Source organism: Anguilla anguilla, chromosome 9 (genome assembly GCF_013347855.1).
Source record: "Anguilla anguilla isolate fAngAng1 chromosome 9, fAngAng1.pri, whole genome shotgun sequence".
Lineage (NCBI taxonomy): Eukaryota > Metazoa > Chordata > Actinopteri > Anguilliformes > Anguillidae > Anguilla > Anguilla anguilla.
The window spans coordinates 24,280,007-24,306,555 of NC_049209.1; the positions used below are offsets into that span (position 1 = coordinate 24,280,007).

At 44.7% G+C, this 26,549-nt stretch overlaps 1 protein-coding gene across 2 annotated transcripts in view; it reads left to right on the plus strand.

The window, feature by feature from the left end:
* alcama (activated leukocyte cell adhesion molecule a) overlaps positions 1–26,549 on the plus strand; it is a 60,712-nt gene that overhangs the window by 2,204 nt on the left and 31,959 nt on the right. The gene's annotated exons all lie outside the window — the stretch shown is intronic.

The following is a 26,549-nucleotide window of genomic DNA, read 5'->3' on the forward strand; positions in this document are numbered from 1 at the left end:
TCTTTTCAGAGACCTGTGTCTGATTTGGAATAAAGGTGGAGGGTATGAGAGAGAGAAAAAAATGAGATGGTGGTGATAGTGGTTTCCTGACAGGAGCTATTGTCGGGGTATATTATCCCAGGGGAGGGGGGTGCAATGAATGGGGAGTGGTAGGCAGATTTGAACTTGGGAGCTGAATAGCCACTAGAAAAAAACAGGAGTGTCCCCCCTCTACAGGATGTAACAAATAAAACAGATAGTATCACCCGGTGGAAAAATATATGCTTCCTTAGATACAATGGAACACAAATCACACAGACCTAGAAATTGAACATTTCTGTGGTGGTATGGCAGTTTGAACGATTTAAAAATGCATCCCTAAGGGCATCCAGCGGCGTTTTACTGCTTTTAATGCTCGGGTGACACAGACATGTTATGTCCTTTTAATAATTCTCTGGAAAATAGAGATATATATAAGCCATTTCAACACTTTTGTGTGTGTGGTGAAGTTGGTGGGGGCTTGTTGCTGTGAATGTGTTGTTTAACTTTCAGTAAATATCTTGAAACAATAGCAGTAGATAGAGCAATAGAGTTGGTGTGGTATACAGACATTGTGTGTTAGCAGCATTTCTTTCTGCCTCGGGCATAAAGAATGGCAGTTATGTAATTCATTTGATTTGCCTAGACCTGTAAAATAACTTCACAGGTTTAAAAAATGTTAGAATGAACATTGAGTGAACTGGGGAGGGTTTTTCTTAATCACCTGGGCTGTGCATGTGAGCTTCTTGGACAAGGACCCAGGAAAGGGGCTTATACAAGGCTTTCTGCACCTTTCTTCACTTTGCTTTCAGAAAGGTTACTGTCCTCCTGTAGTATCAGTCTTTCAGGTCACTGACTGAAGCAGACATGTGCTTCCCTTGTTTGTTAAGACCTGCTTATTTCTTCTACAAGCAAAGTAGGATGAAGTGTTCTATACACCATCCTGCAAGAGTCTGAGGTGCAGCATTCAATTATTTTTCTCAAGCGAGGATGAAAGACTCTCTCTCCTTCTCCCTACCCACAGTCAAAAGAGCTTAGATTTCTGTGTATCACATCTCTGAACCACATTCGTCAAACTGTATAATATAGCGTAAATACCATGACAAATTTGTGGGGCCTCTCTCAGTACATTTCCAGAATTGGCTTGCAGGACTGCACCCTCTCTCTCCCATATTCAACAGCTCGGCACTTGAAAGGGTGGCCCTTTTCCATAGAGCTGATACAATAGAGCCAAAAAGATTCCACAGTGTAGAATGACCATAACTACCTCAAACTGCCAGCCGCATCTCATTTGCAACACTGGATTAGCCTCTTATTTATCTACCTTCATTTGGATCTATGGTTTTTTTTTTTTTTACATTTCTTTATTTTCTTGGAACTCGGTGGTGCATCAGTTATGAATGAGGCAGTGCATCATGGCAAATGTAGGTGTGGGTTTGCCACATCAAAGACCCCTTCAGATCTGTCAGTGCATCACAAGGATTTTTTTCAGTTTTTTGTGCATTTCCTGCTACCCTGCATTTCCTTGCTTTGGTGATGTTATTATAAATAATATCAGTTGACTGACAAAAAATTTAGACTGCACCAAGTGGAACCTGAAATATTTTTTCTTCTTCTTTTTGTGTGTGTACGTGTGTGTGTGTGAGGGAGAAAGGAATCTGTGTTTAATGCGAAGGAAAATTAAAAATTCTACTAGAGCAACTGTGCCAGGCACAGTCTCCTTAGGGATGGACCACAGCTGATAACAAAATGTAGCTAGTAACTGGAATGTTATATGCTGTCATGCCGGTGAATTTGATTCATGGTGTGAATAGGGAATAATGATTTATCATCCTACAGGGACATAAATGAACTGTGTCGGCTTCCTGTCAATTTCAATTAAAGCTAAAATTTCAGCGGCGTTTGTTGAGAAAAATGGCTTCGGAATTTTAATTAGCATATTCGATTAACTGTATTTATCAACAGTCTTTCTCAAAGCCTCAGCCGGTGCAAAGCCATCCCATTTCGTCAGATCTTTGCATCTTACTCCAGCTGACAGAATTGGGGCCCTTGGAGGGGCAGTAGGTGTCCCAAAACAGCACGCAAATGTGAGCATTTGTGTAATGTGTTGGATAGAACTCAATCATCTGAAAGCCAGCGGATTATGGATGTGATGATTTGGCAAGCTGGCTGACCGTTTAATTAGTCATTAGGATGTATCTGTTACGGGGGATCCGGCACTTTCTCTATTGCCTAAGCAAACCCCCCGCAGGACCCTGCTTTGGTTTGAGAGGAGGGGGAACAGGGCCATAAGAGCCTTTTACAGAAAATTGTGTCCAGTCATGTGATGAGCGAGGCATCTGGTCTTTCCTTCATACTCTTGTGGCACCCCGTCCCATAGCCTTAGTTTCTCACCCCACTACATTTGGGGAGGTCAAGCCTGTTATGGTGATTTTTCAGGACACATATTTTGATAGTTTATTTTTCATGTATAATATAAATGCTACAGTATAATCAAATAGCAACATTTAAATTGCCAACTTGCCAGAAAATAATAGTTGTTTGCTTTTGTGATTTAAAAAAAAATTAGCCGCTTACCTTTTATGTGTAATCATCCCTCTCACTGGAGGGAAACGCATCGTAAAACCTGCTGTGCGTATTTTTGCTCGTATGGGATGCATCATTTAATGAAATATGTGCTCCCAAAACACTGTTTGTGACAAAACGTCTGTTTGAAACCTAGCTGCCTCGAGGCTTCAAAATTCCATTGCAGTTGGGGACTCAGAATCGACTAGGTGCATGTCTCCTTTGCACCATGATTAACAAAAGAAACCAGTCGTTAAACTAAAATGCTTTCTACCACATCATAGACAACATCTTGTTGAAGAGCTACATGCAAAAGTCTTGTTGTTCAATCTAAATTTACCGGTCTAGCTATGTGGGGCTCTTTGCCGGCATAAGTTGGACCGACGCTGGCAGCTGTAGCGCATTTAGGTCACCTCAATACATGAAAGTGAATGAATAAATAATATCCGATTAACATCTAAAACATGTCACAGTGAGTTCTTCTTGAAATAAAATGTGTAACAATGCCTTCAATATGGCTAGATTTTTTATAATGACCCCATTGATTTTGGTACAGCATTAAGTGCAGGCACTATTGCTCATAAACAGTCAAATTAGCATAATAATTTCTGACTTCTCAAGTATAAAAGTAACATCGATGAACTGTCGGTGCACTTTTGAAACAATTTAATAGCTCTATCGACTCTAATTTTGTATATTTCCTTGTTAAATGACCTGTTAAAGTGAGCCCAGATGCCAATTTTGTTTTATGTTTGTGTGTGGAACGCACATTGCTATTACACTGTGGGCAGAACGTTCAGCCTCCCTACTATATTGCTCATCTCTTCATCGGCTAATGGACTAATCTTTGCTCTGTTGAAGTGGGACCACATTTCAGAATTTCTCAAATGACTTCTGGGAGATGTATCCCTTTAAAGAAAATATATCATCTTGTCCATCCCACCCACCCCACCCCACCCATAACATTCTGTGTTCCTCCTCCCCAGTTTCACAAGATAATGATAATGATATTGATATTGTATTGAAATGTAAAATGATAAAGATAATGTGTATGTTTTATTATTCATTATTTTCTGGTGATTGTTTCTGTGGTCTGGTTGCTGATGTGTACACAGCATGGAAATCTGCATTTGGAGATTTTCTTTGTTACGTGTCATTTTGTGGACACACGAATGGCGCTAGTTTCAGTTTCACCCAAAATGAAACTGCGGAATTTCAATCGCGGCTGACCGTAGAGCAGACAGTCAAGTGCGGAAAACTGTCTCAGAGGCCCACCCCTCCCCGGGTCCCACACCCCACGGGGGCTTGAGCGACGCTGCGGAAAGCCTCACCGTAATAAGGCATGAAGCTCACGAAAGTGCTTCTTAATTCCTGCCGTCGCATGGAGCCCGCTGGGAGCGGTCTGATTTCGATTGGATTGTGAGGGCCCTTGGGGCCGGCTGTCAGAGCGCACTTAAAGAAAATCAATAGCCATCAAAAAAATCTTAACTAACTATAAACTCTCACCCTTCCGGCTGTCGTGGGCAAACCGATCTCCTGTTAGCGAGGAAACGTAAGAGGGCCAGTGTCAAATTGGGCTGGTTTTTTTTTTTGGGTGAAATCACGAAGGGAGTGGCTGGCGAGGTGCGTTTGAATGCACAGAATCATTGTTATTATAATGTTTGTGATGTTGTTATTTATTCAGCTCTGACTGTTTTTTAGAACAAAAAATTCACGGGAGGACTTTGAACTGAAGGACTTCTCCATTTTTGAGGCTTATGTGTGCTTAAATGGGCTGTTTCAGCTGTCTTTACAGCATTACAGGCCTGTTAATATAAATGTATTGATGCGGAGGCCAGTGTCAGGGTCGAAGGATTAGCATTGATCGCCAAAGCACCCATTACCTGCCTGAATGTATTCTTTTGCATGCATTCACTGCTTTTGCAAGTGGTGTTTAATGGGTCTTTCTTGTCATTTTGTTTTAATAGACCCGCTGCCTCTTTTGATGCGTATTTCATTCAATGTGCCTGCTTGAGCAGGCAAATACATTGTACATATATAAAGAAATCAGACGTAAAGAAAAAAAAGAAGGAATTTCTCTGCTAAATCCCCACTAATGGTGTCAGTGTAATCCCCTCACTGCTATCTAATTCTGTTCTTATCAATGCGTCAAGGTAATCTGGAAAAGTGATACAATTGTGTTCCTGTCTGAAGAAGTAGGCTGTTTTTTGTGCTGCTGGAGACTGTTCGATCCAAATGCATTTCAAGACAATTAATGTTAAATGTTTGTTCTGGCATTTATGTTTGTCGCAAGGAAAAAAAGGTCACAAATTGCATTGGGTGTTTGCTTTAATCAGATTCAGTCAAAAGCCGTCTGATACTTCGAACACATCGATATAGCTTGACATTCAAAGCCAGGCAACCATTTTGTGCAAAATAGAGACTAAAATAATGCCTTGGTTCTGCCTTTATTTTTCTGGACATCTCCCTTTGATGCTGTCTGTGATGTGTAGATAGGACTTTGCGGGTTCAGGGTCTTTGAACCGTCCATGCACGTGCCTGGCCCCTAACAGAGGCTTTGAAACCAAGAGGGCTCGGGCAGAGAGTAGCGACATTTTTTATCTTTTTTGTATGCTTCTCACTGAAGAAGGGCAGAGAAACGGGGGGGGGGGGGGGTCTCTCACAGAGCTGTTGATCTGAAGGCACTTGGTGTCACGGGTAAATCTATTATGGGTGAAGTGGAGCGTAGCTGTGCATTTTATGGTGATGACTCTGTTCAAAGAGGCTGATTACCAACAACATGGGTGGAGAAGGCAGCCGGGTCATGAGGAAGGGGGAGAGGGTTCCGGAATTTGCACCGTCTGTGAAATCACAATGTAAGAATTTGTTGGCAGCACATGGAATTTCCACGCCATTGCTCACAAAACCTGAGGATTGCAAAAAAAATAAAGTAGGACTCCCCAACTTTCACTTCCTGTTAAATTTGCCAATGATTCATTGTTCAACCTCCTGAGAAAAGTGTATATTAGTTCCCAGAACAGCAAAGCCAGGTGGGAGTTAACTTTTTAGCCAAGGCTTCTATTTCCCACCTGAGCCAACATGATGGCAGTGAAGGGGAGTGATGTGAGACCAGGGAAATGGACAAGGTCAAGAAGTTCCAAGACGTTATTTAAGGAAATAATTTACTAACCTACAAATAGCTGGAGTGTGAGGGAGATAAGCTCTGTGGCGCCTTGATAGGAGGGGAAGGCTGGGCACAAGCCATTTATTTGAGGGAGGCTTGTCTGTTTGAGTGGAAGATGGATGCCTTCGACAGTTATTTGCCCCTTGTGGCTTATCAAAGTACATAACACTAATGAAGCATGAACCAATGTTATTTGGAGCACCATTTAATGCCATCCCCCCCATGTCTGTGCCCTTTTCACCTGAGAGCCTGTAAATCAAAATTTGAATGGCTGCATTGTTATCTTAGTGAAGCCTAGTGATATATCCAACTGTTTAATTTAATGCTCATTAATGATGGGAACAGTGGGGGTGGAGAGTGGGTGAAGGAAGAGACTCAGATCAAATAGAGATGTAAGCCAGGTTTCGAGTTTAATACTGAAGTTACTGAAGTCTGATGCATTACAGCCTCACAGAGAACTTTAATGTGTACTGCCCAGGTGAGACCCTGTCTTTGGGAGACAACCTTGATATCATTGTACTATATATATATATATATGTATAGAGAGAGAGTGTGAGAGAGAGAGAGGGGGAGAGAGAGAGACACAGAGAGAGAGATTCTTTAATTATTCTTTTCCTTCTTTTCCTCTGGGAAAAATAGAGAACCCCATTAAAGTAACTTCTTTTCACTGCTACAAAATAACAACTTTCAGCAAAAGCCAGAAATAAAACTTCTGTGGTGTTTGTTGGGTTTTTTTCAGTTTAGTTTTCAGAAAAAGCAGCTTCTTCCTCTTGCTTTCTTTTCATTGCTCATGTTGTTCTTACGCCTAAAGCATCAGTCCCCCTTTTCCAAGCTTAAATTATAAAACCCTGGCGATGGGCCGGTGTTGCACTTAAGAAGATGCGGGAAAGATGTACTCTTTCAAGCGACAAATTAATATCCGCTTCCGCAACTCCAGTCAAGTACGCGCACAGGTTCCCAGCTTTTATTGTAGTCATCTCATATTTGCCCTCAAGGGAGCAAAAGCAGAGACGTTCGCAAACAGCGCATTATTCAGACACAGCATGCCCCCCCTACCCCCCCCCCCCCCCCCAGTGCATTTCTGGAGCACAGGGAACTTCTTTACTGCTCGGCTCTACCTGTTCCAACATATCACGCTCGCTCCAGGGCTTCGCTCTGTCAACTCTCCCCAAAATCCTACCCTCTCCCACCAGCTCACAAATCTGCTTCTGCTGTCATGTCATGACTTTTTTTTTTTTTTTTTTTTGACTGTGATTTTAAAAAAGATCTGGTACACGGAGTGCACACGCCGTGCGGGGCGCGTCTGCGCTTGTATTTTTATTTTGGAGGTGGTCTGGGCCGCAGTCGCCGGCCTCGAAAGGGGCGGGTTTATGGCGGATTCAGTCGTGGCTCTCCCTGTTGGGGATATAAATCCATCCCTCCGCACAGTTCCCTGTGCCTGTGCCTCTCTACTGCCCCCCCCCCCCCCCCCAGCCCCCCCCCCCCCCCCCCCTTCTCCTCGCACGCCCGCGACGGCAGCACCGCCGTTCAGCTCAAACTGATTTATTCTCCATCCGGAGGGGTCAAGTACAATTGTTTCAGTGTTAAAAGAGCTATAAATGTGTAAAACGGGAGATAAAGGAGGAAAAATAAAAGTGGATCATCCAGCAATGGCAGAGAAATAACTGTGCTTTATGGTGAGGTAGAGACTCCTCCTGCAGAGACGGGTCTAACATTAACCCTGCTCTTGAAAGAGAGGGATCCCAGACAGTCTGCCGGAGGTTTAGGAAGACCCCATCTGGTTGGGTCAGCTTTTGTTTCACACAGCAAGTCAGCTTGTTCCTCTTAAGTTTGGGTCTTTTATCATTTTAACATCCAGGCTAGGCCGGGGAGGTCCCCTGCTTTGTGGCTTTGTGAACATCGTATTGTGTGACATGCGTTTCAAAACCAATACAGCGATGTTCTGTCCTGTTTGCCATTTTATTTACTGTCATGATGGGAGAGAAAAGGAATGCATAAAAATAAAAAGGTAAATAAAAAACATTACAACACTGATCCTCTATATTGTCGCTCATCTATGGTGCCCCCCCCCCCCCCCCATTCCCCCACACACTCCCTTCTCCTTTTGGAAGAAAAAGCTTTCTTCATGAAATCCTGAAGTACATCTCAAGCTGTGCACAGGACCAAAGACTTAGCCTTACACCTAGTGGGCCTGGTGTGGGAAGTAATAAAATGTGTATGTGAGAGAGAGGGAGAGAGAGAAAGAGAACAGAGGGGGATGGTGGTGGGGGCTTGCAGTCTAGAGGTATGCTGTGACCCCCCAGGCACACTTTCCAATAAACACAAAGATTTTGTAGTTCTATAGCACCGCTCTCTTCCCATTTCGATACGGGGGGCAGTCGCTGCTCAGAGTCATTTGCCGGGTGGAAAGTCCTCTGGTCACATTAGCGTCTGATTTCAGACTATATATTACATATTCTTGCTGTGTTTCTGCTGTTCTCCAGCAGATTAACTCCAACATGGCGAAAGCAATCAAGCAGAACTAGATAATTGCTAAGTGTTGCTGTGAGTATGTTTTAAACATGTTTTTAGCCTATTTAGCTTTTGTATTCTTGCATGTTGAGTCAAACTTGGAGTGTCTCAAGGTATGCGCTGAAAGTTTGTGAGTGATAATGCACTCCTTTTAGTCTAATTATAACTGCAGCTTGGAGCAGAACCTCTCCACACCTTATAGGGTAAATAGTTGTGATATCATTTGTACCAGTCAGTAGATAACACCAGCTCCTGCAAAGCTATCTTTAAATTGACTCATGGTTGAAACATTCTTCCGGGAAAGTTGGCAAAATGCACTACTGATGGTCTGCGGCATTGTACACATAATGTGTGTTTGCCTGCACTTTGCTGAACTTCTCGCGTTGAAAGTGCACTGCACATTATCTTGAGTGTTTACCTCCTCTCGTGGCAGATTCTACAAACTGTTTTTGAAAGAGAGTTTGCCTGAGGTAAGAGGGGGGGTGTGCTTAAACGCTCTTTGTTCTCATGGCCCAGACGGAAGCTCTTCTTTTGCCAGGGTTTTTCCGCCCTACCGTTTTCGCTGAGAGGAAACACAGGAGCTATATTTGTCCCCATTGGGCTGTTCATCAGTCAGTAAATGAAATTGACCTCCTCAACAGAGACGTCCTTTCTTCTTGGACCAGAAGCCTTCTGACGGTCGCCAAGATTGCCAGTGCTGTCAGAGGCAATGCTGCCTTTCCCTTGACATTAAGGCCGAGGGCTTATTAAATAGGCAGAATTTCGTCAACTTTAAAAAATTTCTCTGGAATGTGATCTGTGTCGACTGTGAGATTCAGTGGTGAAAGGATCTGACGCACAATACCACTGTGGCATGTCACTGCTCCCGTTACTCCTCATGAATGCTTTGCCACGGAAATGACCGCTCTTGTTTCCATGAATCACTCCTCTTTTTTGTTCTTTGTAGTTTTGATGCTTCAGAGCTCTGTATTTTCTGCCACAGCACAGACCTTGGCTTCCTGCGTCCCCAGCTCCAGCCTTCAGACCTTTCTAGAAGCATCTGCGCTGTATTGTCCCAGGCCCATGTGCCCACGCACCGGCATGAGACAATTACTCAGCCCTCTCTGAGACGCACACGCCTATGACACTTGCATTATTTAAAATGGAGTTCGCATTTAATTGACTGAAAAGGCACCTAATTGTGTGCTGTCCATCATAAACCATGAGTTTTCATCCACGGAGTCTCTTCTCCCCCTTTCACAGGAGAGTCCGAAGGGCCGTGTTTTATTTTGGAAGGAGCAGTTGTCTTCTTGGACCGGACGCCACTTTTGTGCATTGAGCGCTCTCCCCCTTTCGCCCAGCAGCTGAAGCAGCACACAAGCAGCGGAACTCGGCTTCAGAATGTAGACACGAGCATCTCGCAAGCAAGGAGAGATTATTAACAAACATGGCTGCTGCCCTGCCATGTGGGGCCATATCAGATTCTAATCCTATCCAGTGTCAATGATGTGGACAGCTGTTGCTCTGGAAGAGAAAATTGTGAACGCAATAAACCACCCCCCTTTCCCTGCTCCCATCTGGACTGCACGTATGGACAGGCTTGAACCCGTGTCAGCTGCAGAATGGAATCTCTGATTCGCATTCAGCAAGCCGTACCTTCAGAAAGGGCTGACTGCTCTGAGACTATTTTTTTTATACCTGCTTCTCGGGAGCTGTTTTTATTGACTGTGCTACCATTAATGCTTTCAAAGGGATTGGTCTCCGGTGGGGCTGTCATAATTGGGCAGCAGGTCATGGTTTTTCACTTCCAAAACTTTGGTAAAGCCCGGGTTCTGCACTTGGGTGTTTTTGTGGTCTTTGTGTCAAACAACCTTACTTCCCCTCAGGCCACAGTGGCTGGTTTCTTTCTTTAAGAATGCCACAGGCCGCACTAGTTTAACTCTTTTCACTTATAGTATTGGAATTAAACCTCTGCAACAACAGAACAATATATGCACACTGGGCATTGTGGCATTCTCAGCACACACAAACTGTGGTTGCAGCCCTCAAAAGCTAATCAAAAACATCTGGTCACTCTATTTCTGATTTCCCCCTGTGTATTCACCCAGGGGCTGCTTTCTATTTGCTTTATTGAAAATCATTTTTGTTTTTAAAAAGAAAATAAAGCATAGTATTTCCTTTCTTTCAATTTTCATAATGACTGGGCTTTGTTTATACCCTTTAAAATGAAATTTCAAACTTTAATGAAATCAAGAGGGAAGCGGAGGAGAAGCACCTGCCCTGAGCTCCATTTGAAGTAGAGCTGAGGGGGATTTCTGCTCTTTCATGCTTTGTGGAAATCTTTTCCAAGGAAGCTTAGGAGTTAAAAGCTTTGGCGGTGGTTGAGCGTCTTCTCATAGATGGCGATAATAATAGGTTTGTCAAGGCATGGTGTTGATTTGATGTGTTTTGTACGTGTCTGCTCAGAAACAGCGGCCATGATATAATTGATGGAATGGAGCTGCAAATAGCTCAGTTTATCAGGCATCCCACAATTCCTGTTTTGGCAGTATTGAGAGGTCCAAATCTTGGAGATGTTAATACAGTGGACATCTTCCCTATGAGTACAGGAGCATTGGATAGGCGCCCAAGCATAGTTTGGAAAGTTTATACGTGTGTCAGGAACTAAGAAACTTTTGATGAACACTGTCAAAGTTCTGCATCTTCAGGATTAGAACACAAACAGAATTTGACTGTTATATAGGGTTCTGGGCTTTTCATAGCTCGGAAAGTTGCTGTGAAGCTGGACAGAGTGTTCCAAATGTCTTGTTGGTCGTCACCCAAAAAGTAGCATCAAGTTTGGTCTTGTGTAATCCATAGACAAAAAAATACTCCTACAACTTCAAAGAATGTTGTAGCAGACATCTCCAGGGCAAAATTGCATCCTCCTTGCATGTATTCAGATTTTGTCAAACCATTTGGCACTGAGAATCAAACAAAGGGAAGGATTTTAGAACACGGCAAAATTTCATGCTGTCATCAGCAAATGATCTGCCTCTTTGAGGCGAGTTTAGTTTTAAGGCCACTGAATTATTTGTGAACTCAAAGTACCTACGTTGGAAGCCCTGTGCAAGAGATCTGTTTACAGCATTAGCCCACAGGAAGGAACAGTCTCAAAGCAAAGTCTCAAAGTCTGCATTAATCTGAAGCCATCCTATGACAGCTATGATAGATCCTGCAGTTGTGGAAGCAGGATAATTTGAAGAATTTCTTAGTCATCTGAAGTGAGATTGTGGGGGCAGGAGAAATGGATTAGGTGTAAGAAGTTGCATTGTCAAATAATTATCCCTCTGGTGCATGGACGTGTTTGTCTGTGTGGATGCATGTGTGTGTGCGTGTGTGTGTTAGTACAGTACACACATGCGCTTACATTTCTCTTCTTTGCTTTATGGAACTTGATTTTGGTTGATAAAATGTATTTTTTAATTACCTGTGAGCAATCAGTGATAAAATTAGTGTGTAACTTTAATTAGCCAAGCTTTTACTGAGATGGCCAATAAAAGGTGTTGGAATGTCAGAAGCCTTTCATTTAGTGGATCTGAAGTTATCTTTGAAGATATCAAGGTCTAATGCAGGGAAGGGAACTATCAGATCCCCATCCCTGCTGTTGAGTTAATGAATTAGACATGTACGGGTTTCATACACTTGAGGAAGGTAGCAAAGTACAAATTATTTTAAGGTTAGAAAAGTGAAACTCCCAAAGGTAGGCAAAATTACATAAGACATTACCGAACACGTAAAAAGAGCCTCTTTGCGTTTTAAAATGTACATTTTTGTTTCCTGGAGGACAGTCGAAACGGGAATGTCCCACACCATGCACAGAGCGTGCGCTGTATTGGTGGAACCTACAGTAAGTCTTCAGTTACTCTGCTGACGGTCTGAAGGCGGATTATGTTTCTGCATTGGAATTGAAAGAAGTGATGGTAGCCGCACACTGCTGAAGTTGCCCTGCGTGTCTTCACTTCGTGTGGTTACCGCTGAGTTCACAGATGCATAAAGGCACGCTCCCTTCATGATTTAATCATAAGGGCTGTCAGTGGGGGCTTAAGGCTAGGAGCACCCACAGGGATTTCAAAGGTGTCTTCAAACCTTCAAGGGCTCCTTGAGTCATCCACACTTGATTCTACACACTTCTAGGACTGTTCTTTTGCAGTTCTTTTGCACAAACAGAAGTTACCTTCCAATGAGGGTGGGCATTATGAGCTAAAATCATATCATCATACGTTTAAAATCTTATGATAAATTCTAAACACAGCATATTGTTGTTTAACACCTAGAATAAATATTATTATTAATAGGTATGCATTAACATGTTGCATAACACCATCTTATTCAGGAATAGTACAGCTGAGCTAAATGGATCAAGAACATGTTGAGACTAGTGCTGGTTTAGAAAAAAATGTGAATTGCACACACGAATAGCAATGTTACAGGCATTTGAGATACCTTGCCTGAGCATACTGTGATATGCAAAATATCCTTTAAACCACATCATGCATAAAATTAAACTGGATATTTGGTGCAAACAATATATCACCCATCTCTACTCTTGATAGAGTTTTGGATGTCAGAGTTCTGCACAATAAAAATGGGAAGAATGTTGGTGTATCTTACAACAATATTATAACCTCAGACACAAACTTATGGAACATTTCTCTGTAATTTACTGAAGGATGGTGCCATCTTGGTATATATGTTTGTGTGCTATTGGAATGGACCAGGGTGTTGGTGAGACAAATTCATTACAAACTGACAGTTGGGATCACAAGCCTGACATGTACAAATAATTTGAAAATGAGACATTCCTGTTGAAATCTGGGCATCTGCCAACTCTAGCACTGAACGTTGCCAGATGACACATGACTGGATGACAATCATCCTGAAAATTTTGAGGGTAACCATGTTTCAACGTATCAGTGATTCACACATATGCTCTGCTATGAGTGAACAGTATTAATCAATATTATCATGTATATACCTCCCTCAAAATAACTGCGTCATCTGAAGGGGATATTCATTTAGCTAATTTTCCACCAGTCTATTCTTTACCAGGTGGTGATTCAGTTGACAGACTTCGTCTTTTATCAGAAGCATGCATTGTTCAATCAGTGAGAACTACACCGAGCTGACGTGTCACGTCGGAAGTTACTATAGTGAACAGCTCTATGATTGCACCCCCTGGCTGTGAGTATGAATACAGCCTGCCACAGTGAAAATGGAGCACTCAAAAGTGTCAAAAATGAACATTATTATTACACTTTGGACACGTAGCTACAGTTATATATTAAATACATTTGTGCATGCTAATTGAGCTTTTATTTGGTGAAAGTCACATTTAGAGGGCATTCTAATGCTTGTTTGCGTGGTCCCATTAGACTGCATTTGAAAGAGAGTGGAGCAGTTCTTGGGGTGACCAAAACTCCACAATAAAGACGTGACAATACTATTGTCAATACTAACTAGCATTGACAAATTAGTTTGGAAAAATTGACCTAAAAAGTAAAAAAAAAAACGAAATTATCCTTTAATATCGGGCTGCCGGGTGAAATTTATAGAGCCGGGACAAAATTATATTATTAGGCTATAGGGACCTGGTTGCTCCCCCCCCATTGGCGGCCCTGCCTGTCTTCTCTAAGGTGGTTTTATAGCAGCCACCTTATTTACCCTTAACAAACACTATTTAAACTATTCAATCTTAGAGGTGCTTTTAGAATTGATACCTGTATTCTCTTAGGTTGTGTCATAGGTTATGCACCATTTAAGCGAACCTGATTTGAGGTTAAAAAGGAGTCTTCTGGGTACTGCGGCCTACCGAAGCTCCGGCTTTTTTTTGCGAGAGGCTTCTGAAAGGCTTCTGAGCCTGGGCTTACGTCTTTAATTCGCTCATATGTCACTGACGGTGCTATACATGACAGCCTGGCTGAGTGCTCCATTATTGATCGTGTGCGATTCACCGCTCTCTAATTTGACCCCGCGGCGAATTCGAGGAGCCCTTCTGCGTAAGCTGGCGCGTTCTGCCAATCAAGAGGCGGCGAGTCATTTCGGCTCCGGCATTTGTTTACGCCCATTCGCGCTTTTTGATCGCGGCAGATGGCGGCTGAAAAACATTTTGACCTGAAACAATGAACTTTGGATGGCTCGGCTCTGCGGCTAATCATCGCAAACCCTCGGACCCCACATTTTTCAGCCGGACTGATGTGTAATAGATTATGGAGAGCACATTCCACCACACAACATGGTACAGAATCAATTTAGCTGCATCTGAAATGGCAGCTCAATAAGAGAGGTAGTACACTGTAAAATAAACTTAACAACATTTCTTGTTGAATAATGGAGTTGCCAGTAGCCATTATAAAATAATTTCTTATCCGTTCATCTGCACGGCTTCGGGCAAACGTACAAAATCTATCCAAATATGCGTTTTTTAAAAAATCTAAGGATTGGAGGTATCCTATTACTTAATATGAAGTGATAGCTTTGATTTTAGTCTGGAGGCTTGGTAAGTATAAAACGCTCACTTGGAAATAAAAAGAATGAGCATCGTTTTGTCTGTTTATGTGCTTGGAAAGAGGATTGGGGCGACAAACTGTTCCCTGATTTTTTGGAGAGCTGTGTATTTCCAGTCCCTCTCTGCAGTCGTGCTATTTTCCTTATAATCACTCCTGACAGAGGCAATGCATCAAGTTGAAAAGGGTCATAGCTCCCGTTTGTATGTCTCAGCACTCCATTTGTTATCAAAAAAATTCTGTGCTAATACTGGCTTTGTGCTGTGTGTATCTTTTGTGCGCGCGCGTGTGTGTACATATCCATTCACTATAGTTCGTCCGCACTTCCATCAAAACAGCATGTCCTTATTTTGCCTGCTTGATGTAAAATTCAGTTGCAGGACAAAGTGGAAGCTTTTTTGTCTTTTGGAGGAAAGTCGGTAATCCGGCCTGAAAGAAAAATGGCCGCAATTCGTCGTCCGCTCCTGGAGCACAGTTGCCATGGAACGTGGCACAGAAACAAGGCTGAGTGGGAACAGCTCGTAATCTGAGCCTGAAATTTGTCAGGTGCTTATCAGTGGAAAGAGGGGCCTGTGTTTCTCACCCTCCGGTGCTGTACCATTCACTCCACATTATCAGTGTGTTCATCTTTTTTTCTTCCGCTGCAAAGCCAAGGCTGCCCTTTTTAAATAATACACACTTTCAGCATGCAGCCCGGCTATGGGGCTCCTGAAAAACAGGTGGGAAATTTTGAGAGAAAGGTGTGGATGTGCGGGGCATGCAAGTCTCATGAACAAATAATAATGTTTATTATTTCACTCTGAGGCATTAGTGTTTTTAAAAATAGAGAAGTTTTCTTCACATTAATAGTTACAGCTATAGAATGGTTTGGTCTGGCCTGATGTAAAGTTAATCAAATTAAATTTTGTTGCCTGTAATTCTTTTGGATTTGTTATACCCCAGACTCAAAACAAATCATGAAACGTTTCATTTGTAAAAACCTTTCCTCCCTCTCTTTCACAAATGTAAAAGAAGTGTGAGTATTTACCCGGCTCATCTCATTTTATGTGGTCTGGTTTATAGTTGTTTTGTTTTAATTTTGGCACCTTCATCTGAATGTTGTCAGAACAACTGAAACACTCATTGAAACATGGCTGCGGCTGGAGGTGACCCCAGCCCTCTGGTCAGGTATATGCAGTTCTGTCTGGAGTCTGCTAAGCTCAGCTCTGCCAGGCTCATTGCTGATGCTTACCTGTTTTGTTTTGGCATTGTTTCTGCAATGGATTTCTGTTATACCACCACAGCATGGATTAGTTAGAGTAGGATAATGAATATCTAGCCAACCGTAGAGGGCTCAAATGTCAATTTGTAGTTAATTTGCCACATACCAGTCCAGGAACTTCTGTAAATCTCACCAAATGAGTGCAACTTTTTAAGGTTTGGGCAGACTGCATTTAAAGAACCTACCATGTATAAATAAAGGTTAATAATAATAATAATAATAATAATAGTAATAATAATATAAGCGTTTTTATCAAAGTCTATTGCTTGTTTACTTTAAACATCACTGAGGAAAACATCTATTATATATATTATTTGCAGAAAACATTTAATAAAGAAACCCTCAGTTCTTTATTAACAGAGAACATGCATCTCCACCAAAGCAGGAGATGTGTTTGTCATTTTCTTATTTTTAAACGGGAATCGGACACTCTGTACTCTTCTTGTATTTTTGCTTTATGCAGACAGGTCAAAGCAGAGAGGGCAACAGGTAGAATAGGGACACAGCTGAGAAGTGCCATGGCAGAGATCAGACCCCCACACACGCAGAGGGGGTCGCATATGGTTTTAGAGTCAGCTGCCCTACTGACTGCACTACACTTCTCACCCTATTTCTTATTTTCATATGCCAGCTTTTCAAATGGCTGCTATCACTGTGGGGGCCATTTTACCTCATAGGCTAAAAAAATCAAATCAAAAGTTAAATGCTGATTGGTATTAAAAATTCATAGCCCAAAACATTGGAAAAGTTTAGCAAATCCACTGTTTTTAATAATGTGCACTATGCATTCAGAAGGAATTCAGAAATGCCCTTTCATACAGCTCAATGGACACAATTTGGTTAATTTAATCTAATTATTTTAAGTGCGTCTTTAACACGTTATCGGGGTTGTCAGCTGCTGGGGAAAACATTATTTTCTTTTAATTGACTGAAGCTTGTTTAACAAAAAAAAGTGCAAATCACATTAGCATATTGTAATTATGTTGGGATAATGCCCTTACACAGTCTATGAGTCATTTGGGAATAAGAGACAGATAAACACACTTGTCTTTGCCACAGAGTAGAAGGAAAGTCTAAGTTTAACTGTGCCCTGGTGGAAGTCCGAGCTCCCAGCTGCTGATGTGGGTGTGCTAATTAAGTCATGTGGGACGGGAATGGCTGCTTTTTCGATGCTGGCTGGATTCCTGGCCCCCCTGTAGGTGTGACCGGCTCCACGTTGGTGTGAGCAGACTGGTGGCCACAGCCCGTGCCCCTGCTCCCCCAGAGGTCCTCAGCTCTGCGAGGAGGATGGCGAGGCCATCACACTTCCGAGAAAAAGGCCACGGTTGGCCAGTGCGGCACTTCCACCTGCCTCCCCCACGCACCCCCGTATCTGCCTACCCGCAGACTGGCCGACAGCAGAGATCCTGCAGGGAAGAAGGGACCACTATCAGCCCAACCTGGCCACCCAGATCTCCCAGCTCTGCAAGAGCGGATCTCGGTTATCGACGCCAAGTCTGCGTGCTCCAGCCTACCCCCTACCCCCCCTCAGCACCTCCCACCCCCACCACCGTCCTTGCCCTATCCTTCCCATTCAATAGCTCCTTTATGGGGGCTCAAAGACTACACTGTTAGGCAGCTCTGTGAATCAGCGCAATGGTCATAATTCCCTCGCACTTTGACCTTTGTCTAGAATAACTTGGCAGGTGTGATGCGGACATGTCAAAGCCGTCCTTGTGAGTCTTTGACCTCGTGCATATATGCCCCGACAGCTCAGAAGAACTACAGCAATTTTAAAATGCATGGAGGAATTTTTGCCCGACAGCTTTGTTGTTGTGGACACACAAATGGTTGGAGTATTTCTCTGGGTGCTTTGTGTTCCTTTTGCTGCTTGTCCTGTTATGTAAGTGCAGGACAAGTTTTGTTCACAGCTGCAATGTGTAACGTAAACAAGGATACTTCAGCTATCACGACCTTCACTATGTGTGCTAGTGCGGGTTTTCGGAATTTGTTAACCACAGCAACCTTGTGTGTTCTCAGCTCTCATAAATATGCCAGTGCCTGAGATGTTGGAAGACTCTCTGGAGTGGTAATGAATGTTAATCTTCGACCAGGAACATAAAAAATGCTTGTGGAGCACAATTGAAATGCAGTTCTCCTCCCACCCCCCTTTAATACCGCCTGAATCCCCAGTTTAAAGGCTTCACAATTAACAGTGACATGTCTTAGTCGCTTGTGATTGGTCTAGAGGAGAGCACAACTGTTCTCGAGCAGACCAGGCAATCACATTTTTCGCATCTGGTTTCAGGTCTCTGTTTGGTGTTTATGTTCTATGCTAATTGCCAGAGTATCACGTATATGTGGCTAGCTTGGAGCTTGAGGACTCACAGCAGCAGAGGATTCATGGAGTGGGACGTGTTGACACATGCTTCCTAGGCTGTGGTTAGGCTCGGCAACAGAAGCAGTTTCTCCCACTCCCAAAAAAACCATTTGCAGCATCGGTCTTTTCACAGCTAAGGGCCAGTCGTTTGCTCACAACTGTTTCACCACTGTCACGGAAGCTTCCTGTTGCCCGGCTTGCTTGTTGCCAAGGAGAATCTGTTCCCACCTCCTCCAATGAGGACCAAGGTGTATCAAGGCACACATCTCCCCCTACTCCTCAAGAAAGCCACAGCCTCAAGGCCTGGCCAAGCCTCAGGACACAATTCTAAACTCTGCCTTTCTCAAGGGAACAGAGAACTGAGGTGGTGGAGAGGGGGGTTGGGGAAAGGGCTTCCGCTTATACAGGTAATTCTCAGTCACTATAGAAAAGGCAGCTATATAAACCTCAGCAGATCAGAGCCAGGACCGTCACTGTGGCTTCTGAAGGGACCCCACAATTACATCCTGACATCTGTTCTGCCACAAGCACTGATCTTGGTCAACTGCGAACAGCAAGTGCTTTCTCTTCATTTCCACAAGAAAGGAAATAGCTGCTCCATTTGGCTTCTTATGGTGCAGTGGACTGCGTTCTGAAGGCCTGTGTCCCTGAAGGTGCTCTCATAAAAAAGCATAGCGGTTCCTCAAGGCCGTCCTTCCTTGTGTTTTCTCTCCTGCTCACCTTTGAGCGGCTTTATAATCGAATCCTATGACTTCAAATCTTCATCCCTTTGATCATAATTACAAATCATCCAGGGTCATTTTATCCGGAGTCTGGGCAGGTTTGCAGACTGTACGAACAGATAACAGTCATAATCAAGATATCGCAGTGTAAAAAAAAATGGAAGGCGGGGGGGCTTGTTTTTTGCGCCGAGTAAGAATTAACGCTCGGGCCGACTTCCCGTCTCGCCGCCGCCGGGTCGCGCGCTCTCGGCCGTATCCAGGTACGCGCACGCGTTCCGGGGAGTGAGCTCCGACTCAGCGTGAAAGATAAACGATGGCCGGGCCCCCCGTGTCTCGGGGGGGGGGGGGGGGCCTTAGCGAGGCGGAAGGTGTCCTTGTGTCGTGCATAAAGCGGGCCATATCTGCGCCTCCAATCTGGCTAATGGCGCGCGCGCGCGGGGGATCTACGGGCACTGCGTGGTGAACAGCAGGGGTGTCCATGGAGCGCTTAACTGATGATTGTTCTCCGAGGGAGAGATCACATCTCTGTGATTGAGTCGCAGTCATTTTCAATGGTCTCTAAGACTCCCCTGGGCTAAAAAATGTTTTTTTTTCAGTTGTCTGCTTTTTTGAAAGGAAAACAGACACATTCATCGTGAGTGTCTCAATGCCGTTGCTCAGCGGCATGTGTAATGTATATGTAATCTCAGCCCACTGCTGGACTACGTGCAGTTCTTGGATTAGCTCCTTTAGGGTAATATAATAATAATGATAGTGTTTGTTGGAATTCTTTGACTGGAAATGTTTTATTAGAGAAAATACCGCTGTTGCTTGGATATACTTAGAACTGTGAGTCTAGCCCGCGGGTCCCTCGTCATCAGGAAAAGCAAAAAGAGAGAAAAAAAGAACTAAAACTAAAATAGTTGACCCCTTAGTGTGGTGCAGAGGCCCACTGCATTCTCCGGTTCACAGGCCAGGGGGATCCTGAGTCAGGTCTCATCAGAGATATAAATCCGTCTAACACGTAAAACCTCCTTTCCAAACTGTGCTAAGAGGAGAGCTGCCACTACCCTGATGACAAAAGCAGCTGTGGGGAACCTCGGGGATCCTCTGACCCCGCATTACTCACTCCGCTCTCCACGAGCCGGGAGGGTGATAGCCGATACCCTCATTCCGGCTGTGCATTCTGTTTATTTGGCCCCGCTGACCCCCCCCTACCCCCCTCCCCCTCCCCCTCCTTCCCCAACGAGCCTCGGGAGCTGTGTGTTCACTGCCCATCTGCAGGGACCCGAGAGGAGGCGTTGGGGGGGGGGGGGGGGAGGAGGGGGAGGAGGAGGGGTGGGGGCTTCAGAGCTGGTCGCCAGTTTTGCTCGGCGCCACCTGTTCGGTGCAAAGGAACCTCATCGTTCATTCAGGAAGGCGTGCGTGCGTTTGCATGCCATATGTTTGTGCCCACACCTCCACTTCCAAAGACGACGCAGCGTTTTGGAGGGGCGTGGGTGTCGAAGAAACAACTGCGCTAAGTTATTCCGCTTCTCTCCTTTTTTTAACCCCCAGGCAGGTGGAAAGGGTGAGGAGAAGTTGGCTGAATTGTAGCGGAGAACATATGGCACAGAGGCGGGGAGCGCTGCCGCTGGATCGGCCCCCGCCGAAGCAGCGCTCTCGGTGTGGAGCTCGTTCTGACGCGCTTTCCGCAGCTGCGTGTGCTTGCACCTTCTTCACAGCGAAGCTGCGGCACAAACTTTTGGAATCGTGCGTCTGATGCTAAGAGTCAACCGCTGTTTGCTGGCATGAAAGAATCTTATCTCTGACGGGGAGGTGGGGGCGGCGGAAGACGACTCTCTCCGCCTGCAGACTCTGAATGCAGGAGAGGGGGGGGGGGGTGGGCGGGAGGCTGTGATTGCAGGGCTGTGCTGCCCTCCTGCAGGGGGCTTGATTGAGAGGGACAGTCCCTTGTCACGTGTCCTTCCTCTAACTTTAGCCAAGAGGGGTCAAGGTTCTGACCGGACAGCCTCGGCGCGGCTCCTCCGCCTGTCCCCGGGCCCAGCGTGAGCGCACGCGAGAAATAGCAGCCAGCGGATCCGCTTGCTTGTTTTTTCGGGGATTCCAGCGCATGTCGTGCGAGTTAATGCAGTTCCCGCGCACCCGGGGTTCCCCGAGCGGGGGCCCTGTTGTCCGGGCAGAGCTGTTTTTCCCAGCAGCGCAGCGGGGCTGTTTTTCAGGGCCTTGGCATGACTTACTGAGCCCCGCGCACCTGAAAAAGAGACAGAGTGCGAGCTGTTTCACGGGTCATAGACCAGCTTCGCGCAGCGGCCTGCAGCTCAGACAGGAATGCCTCCTAATACTCTGCATTCCCTCTCGCGTCTCCCGCGCAAGTGCGTTTCCTTCGCCTTCCTGAAGGCCCCCTCGAATGAGTAGGGAACGCCGCAGATCGCCAGCCTAGCAGCAAGGCTCGGCTGGCCCACAGGCATTTTGATTAATGGTAAAGAATGCCGCACCGGCTGCCAGAAGCCAGGCGACCAGGAGGTGTGAGGCGGGGCGTGCACCGTGAGCTGCGACTGGGTCTACCTGCGAGAGACTCCCAGAGCCATTAATATTCAGCTCTGCAGACGCACACCAGCAGAAGACACGGATTACCAGAGGATCAGAGCCTCTCTTTTACAATAATGTTGTTTAGGGGGGGAATGATGCCAAAATGCTGAGAGCTCATGCCAGGAGAAGGGATTGTAAACAAAGTATGGAGCTGCCTCAGATGAAGCCAGATTGGAAGGGGAGACAGACCGATGAACAAAACTGTAATTTATTGGACTAAATTAAGACCCACAGTTGCTGTTTGAAGGAAGCCGTCACCAGCTGGTGCTCAGCAGCACTCTGTGTTTCTTGCTCTTTTCTTTATCTCTCACAGTATGCCCTTCTCCTTCCCAGCTTCCCTTGGTGATAACCAAAGCCTTTGGGAATGTCATAATGACCACCATGACTTAAAACTCTGAAACATTATATTTTCTCCATTATATACTACAGTGCAATGATGTTTTTTTAGAATTTGCAATATGGTTTTAATCATTTCAAACATTGTGCAATTTAAGTATGATTGATGGATTTTGATGAATACATTAACATTTAGTTGTATGGTCTTGGTTATCTAGCTTATTTTGAAAGTGCAAAAAAAATTCAAAATACTCAATATTTCAATGATAACTTGCTTCACTATTTTTTTTTAGTTTTGAGCTGCTTTCAAATTTTAATATTTAGTTTTAAGTTTTTATCTCAGTTTTCTGAACTTTCTGATTTTAGTTGGTGTAATTAGAACTCAAAACTTTTAAATCTAAAAGTTGAGCTGAAAACTAAAAAACCAAAACAGGCACGTTGCCTTGAAATATTGAGTATTCTGAACTTTTTTTAAAGTGTAGTTTATAGACTTTAGTGCTTTCATTTTGTTTTCTAAAACATTTTTTTAAAGGATATTTAGAAGAAAAATATTCGGCACTTGAAGGTTGCAGTGCCGGTCCACTTGAGACTTTTTTCCTCAAGTGAGTTTTTTTTTTTTTTTTTTTTTTGGAGAATTGTGCATTATGAATATTATTAGAATGTGCAGAAAGACTGTAGGGAGGGAGGCTAGCCAGGTAGCGCTCCGGCACAATGGAATGCCATCTGGCTTTGACGCCCTGCGGGTGGCTGTCTTCAATCGCCCTTCAGCTCCACGGTTGTTGTTTTTTTTGTGTGTGAAACAAGATCGCTTCTCACTGTTTGCAATCTTTGTCTTTGTGTGTGTGTTTGTGTGTGTGTGTGTGTGAGTGAGTGAGTGAGTGAGTGAGTGAGTGGAGCGGAGGGAAGGGGTTGATTGGGGGGCTAGCAGAATCCTCCCCAGCCATCAATCATTAGTCCACAGTCAGAAGTAGCGCCTTCTTCAAGGAATGCAAAATTCAGTGTGGTTGTACAATCTGTAGATTTATTTATCACTGCAAAACTGCTGTACCGTTGCGGCGGGGTGGAAGAAGCTTCCGGAACTTTAGGAGTCTTTGGCCCATTAGCTGGACCCCCTTGTTCCATGTGTTCCGTGGAGCCAATCCTCCAGGAGCAGCTGCATTCTTTCGCTCTGATGTAAGGGGTTAGAGGCCTTTCACCACGGGGCTTTGTGTCACTTTGGGGACACCGCAGACAAAGAGCACTAATGGTGCGTGGCGTGTCACATTGTGACGGGACCCAGGCATGTGGGGGTCTCTGTGACCGATCCCAGGGCGTGCGTACGTGTATGGGCTGGAGGTAAGGTGCAGTGCCCTTCAAAAGTGTGTTAACAGAAAAACAGTTTCTGTAAAACGGTTAAACTTACATGCAGGTAAATACCACAGAATAAAAGCTGATATTCTGTACGTTTGTCAAATATTCATCTTTTGATCACAAATCCAAATACCTTAAGTGTAAAATTTTGTAAACACCAAATTTCTATTGACCATTATCATACTTTTGGAGAGCGCTGTATTTGGTCTGAAGTGTCTGAGTGTACAGATGCAGGCTTCTGTAAGAAAATCCCATTGTTTTACACATTACCCTGACTCAATACACAAACCATCGAATACACACCGTATTCCTGTTGCCCGGCAGTCAGCACCCTGCCTGTCTCTCCATTAGATTGACTGATTGCAAATTAAATGGTGGGAGGTATCAGGCTTTGCGATTGAGTGTTGAACTTTAATGTAATTTGGGGCTTTCTCATTGTGTAAAGCATCACCATGGCTAGCTGCCTCACCAGAGCACCATCCTTTTTTTCCAGGGGCTTTGTTAGCCTGCAACCAGTAAGAAAAGAAAATGGCTTCTTGAGAAAATGCAGGCAAACGCCAGAGAAAACAAAAACGAATGGTTCCGAAATATAGGTGCCATTTTCTCTTTTTTTCCTGCAGCTTTCTACTGGGGTTGCTGCTCCAGATGAGAAAAGAAAGGCTTCTTGCAGCATTTGAAACAGTGCTATCCTGCTTTCCAGTCTTACAATAAGTCAGTAATGAGATTTTGCCCGGTTGCGTTCGAATTGTTATTCATCCGTCAACATTCTGGAGACCCGCTGTGCAAACGTTGGGTCCGGCTTCAACAAATTGGATTTTTTTTTCCTCATTGAGTTGAGCCATCAGACGGGCATGCAATAAGACGGCCTGCGGGTCCTCCGTGCCACTGTCCTCTGAGCTTTTTTCCCTTCTTCTGGGCAGGCTACTGATAACAAGACAATTAACACAAAAGACCTAGCAGCGCTATTTTAACTTCCTCTGCAGACACAGACATACGATATGCCCCCAATTCCAAAATTGAATATCTTGCGAGGCAGTAAAGCGTGGTTTTTGTCCGGGACATTTGGAAATTTGAATTTGAATATGGGTTATTGATCATTAACTGAAGGGAGCATTGTCTTCACCCGTGAAGAGACAGGCAGCCACCTGCTAGCTCCTGGCACAGAGCATAATCCGGTGCCGTGAGGTAATGTCTATTTGTTCCTTGTGTTCAGTATCGCACTGCAAAATGACTCCTAATCTTTTTAATATGAAAAACAGAGGCAGGGAAATTAAGTCTCAGTTTTACCTGCAGCTTGTGAATTCCATTCCGAACTCCCCCTATGCAGTGTCGCGGGTGGGGGTGTGTGTGCGCGCGTGTGTGTGTGCTTGTTTGTGTGTGAGCCGTCTCTCGCCATTTCTTTTAAAAAGGCCCCATATTGTGCTTAATAGCAGTCCATTACGGGGAGAAATGGGTGCGGCCAAGCTCATCAGGGTCTGGGATGGGTCCTTAGAAGGCTTCCAGTAAAACATGACCCACTCCTCCTCAGGACTGCCCCTGCCCCTCCCTTCAAAACACATTCATAATTCAGACTAATGGGCATGATAGTGGAGTGCTTTCACCTGCCAGCCTGACTGATGGCTGCTGTTTTTAGTGCCCTGCCTGCTCCTGCCATTGGTCACACAGACACGCCTGTTATGTATTTTTTCCCCTGTGAAGGTTGAAGGACGCACGTAAAGAGCAGAAACTTTGGGGCCGTGTCTAACTGTCGCCGAGCCCCGGCCGCGGCTAATGTTAGCTCTTTACGATTTTTTTTTTCGATTTTCTCAGGTCTGTTTTCCCCTCTCTCTTCCCTGCAGCATTTTTTGCACTCTCTTTCTCTCTCCATCCTCTGTCCCTTCCCTCCTTTCTCTTCCTCCCTCTCTCTCTCTCTCACCCCCTATCTCTCTCTCTCTCTCTCTCTCATTATCTCCTAATCATTGTGTCCCTCCTTGGCTCTAGAACAGTCCCTCTGCAGCAGGTTGCCCTTTTGGATTGCTGAGCTGCAGCGCACAGCCCTCCTCCTCCAGCAACCTCGTATTCTGCGGTTAACTATTGCATCATTCTCCGCCGCTTTGTCACAAAAGCGCTGCCTTTCATTTCTGTTCCCGGGAAAATGAACACGTCTCGCTGAATTATTGCGAACAGAGATGAATATGAGCAATATTGCTCCCGCTGTCTCTCCGGCTCGTATAAAAGCCCAAAGGTTTGTGATGCGGCGTACTGGCAGCGAAATCTCCCTTACGACTCTCCTGCAATGTTAATCAACGGATTCATAGAGCGGCTATTATGAATGAGGGACTGCGCACTAGAATATTGAAGCCCTGGAATAGAAGACACATTGTAAATGCATCCAGCCAAAATCAATTCAGCAACCCCTTTTTTTTCCACCGCAGCACAGAATCGCCTGTTCCCTTTTTAAACGTTCTCTTTCTAAACTCTCTGGATTCAATGATAATTTGATTTTCTTTTCTTATGGCAACGAAGGATTTGTGACAAATTGCCTTCCTTCCTCTTGCATGGAACGGGGTATAAATGATAGTGTATACATGGTGAGGAAATAAGGGGCATTTAAAGCATGTGTGTGTGCAGGAGTAGCAGATCCGATTTGTCTGACCAGTAACTTTCGGTGTCTGTGGTTGGTGTAGGGTAATGAAAAGTGTGCCTGCTGCTTGCAGTTTTGGGGCCAGAGAATTTATTTGAGATGGATAACTCATGCCAGGGCAGGCTGATGAAAATGTAGCACCTGTTTGTAAACAACGTAGGGGCTTCTGGGAAATTTATATGCCTTGCCTGATCTATCTATCTATATGAAAATATATATTTTCACAAGGTCGTTAGACACTAAGAAATTAAATTCATTGTGTCATTTTTTTTCTTTGGGAAAGGAGACTTGAGTTTGGCAAACAAACACTGAGATCAATGATAGTGTTGAGCACGGCCTCCGCGGGCCCCCTGGGGCAGTCCATGGTGAATAAGCACGGGGGGGGGCGGCTCCCCCATACCAAGGGAAATGAAACCTCTCAGCGCCCGCCGGCGGGAAAGAGCGCCAAGACTCCATAGCTGGCATCGATCGGCAGGACGCCCGGGAAACAGGGCGTCGAGGCGCGCGAGACCCGCGGCGAATCCTCAGAACCGTTCTGCCCCCCTC